This window comes from Hypanus sabinus, chromosome X1 (assembly GCF_030144855.1).
Source record: "Hypanus sabinus isolate sHypSab1 chromosome X1, sHypSab1.hap1, whole genome shotgun sequence".
Taxonomy (NCBI): domain Eukaryota; kingdom Metazoa; phylum Chordata; class Chondrichthyes; order Myliobatiformes; family Dasyatidae; genus Hypanus; species Hypanus sabinus.
Genome location: NC_082738.1, coordinates 47,620,255 through 47,622,354, shown reverse-complemented (window position 1 = coordinate 47,622,354; position 2,100 = coordinate 47,620,255).

Here is a 2,100-nt window from a genome sequence, read left to right as displayed (position 1 = left end):
GCATCTCATGATTTTATACACCTATGATCACCCCTCAAGATATAGCATCATTGGAGTGCAAATCAAATTTAGCATAACAAAACCATTGACACGAGACCTCCACGCCTGTTCATTACCTGACTCTATGCACTGGATTGACAGCTCCTTTTTCAGGTAGCAGGATCAAAATTTTGAGTCATTTTTAGGCAAGTTCTTACTTTAGGCAGTATTTTCCATTGGATATAGAGGTGACATAGGAATCATTCTGACCATTTTAGTTGCTTTGGGAAATCAGCAAGTGTATTTGTACTGCAAATCAAATTGATAACCAGACTATTCTCATTGGTTCACCTAATACGGTTATTTAATGTACTATGCAATGTATCACGAATAAATTTGATTTTGAGGCTGGAGGAAGAAATGGATGCCTGTGTACAGAACTACAATTCCTTGTTTTGCTTTTCCAACCTCAAAACAAGGTAGTACCATCACACAAAATAGACTGGTTCAGTTAAATTTCAAGATAGTGATTTTCCACCATCGACAGCCAAGGATGTGTTCATTGATGGTACAACTGTTGAGGTTCAAAGGTGGTGGTTAAAGTCTTTTTTTGAGTGAAATGTTCTCTTGATTGATTGGCACATGTGTATTTTGAATAGTTTAACACTGGTTGAGTGATAGTCATTTTTTGGTGAGGTTAATTATTTTGTGTTGCAAGTACTATAGAACTGCACTTACCAGTAAACATTTAAGGTTAGAAATAGGATGATAATTTTGATAAAACCGAGCCAAGAGAAAAAAGAACCACTCTGAGGAACTCTTCATTCAATATACTGAATATGAAGCAATTTATTACCAACACCCACACCCTCCTTAAACCTACCAACTTCAATTTCGCTAGGGCTCATTGATGCTATTGCACTGACTGTGCTGGTCAAACACACATTTACACCCCCCCCCCCCCCAAATTTCTGGAATTAAGTGACAAAAGAAAATCTGCAGATGCTGGAAAATCCGGGCAACACACACAAAATGCTGGAGGAACTCAGCAGGACAAGCAGCATCTAGGAAAGGAGTACAGTTGATATTTAGGGCTGAAACCCTTTGGCCTGGGTCTGAAATGTCAACTGTGCTCTTTTCCTAAATGCTGCTTGGTCTGCTGAGCTCCTTCAGCATTTTGTGTCTGGAATTAAGTGTTTCAGTTCAGATGTCTCCTACTAGTGATCTTGGCAAAACTGCAAATAGCCATTTGATAACACCTTCACTGACCCTTCCATCACCTTGTTGATGCAAAGGAATTGGTTGCATTAGATTTGGCCCACTTTTGTGGATTGCATCTCGAGTCATCACAGGAGGAAAGTCACTGAATTCAAAAGGCACATTCATGTATCAAAGGGGCACCACACAAATAATACTTCCCAGATATTTTGCTCAGAAATATTAAACCCAATGATAATTATGTGGAGAATATATCCCCCATGAACAAAGCAAATAAGTATATATTTGTAACATGTTAAACAATACTTCCCTTTGGAAATGTTAACAAATTTGGAATTGTTCAGCATAAATTGTGCTCTTATCTTAATTTAAAATCTCTCACCTTATCCATCCATGTAAAGAAATTTACTGCCAAAGGTTATACTTAATTTATTTCATATAACATCAGAACTTGATTCTGCACAGAAAATGTATCTTCTGGAGTGATAAAGATATCAATTAACAGCAACTCCCTTATTTAAAAACTGATTTAAAAAAAATGTTAAAAGCAATTGACAATAATAGATCAGATATTTAAACCTTGTAAAAGCATCCCATGAGTAAAAAACCTTTTAGCATCTTCTCTCCAGAAATCCCTTCCCCGACCAAAAACAATTTGCACAGGGATACATCTTTCAAAGACATCCACTCTTATGAAATGCTGGTTGGCCTGTGCTCATGTGTATTGGGAATAAGAAATTGGACTAAGCTGTGAACCTAGGAATAGGATGGGTGGAACATTGAGCCAGGTTTTTAAGCTACTGATTAATAACAACTGTATTACTGTATACACCAAACTAGCATGTTAACATCATTGTCCTGTGCTTGAGTAATGAACTTTAAAAATGAAATATAATCAAGTGA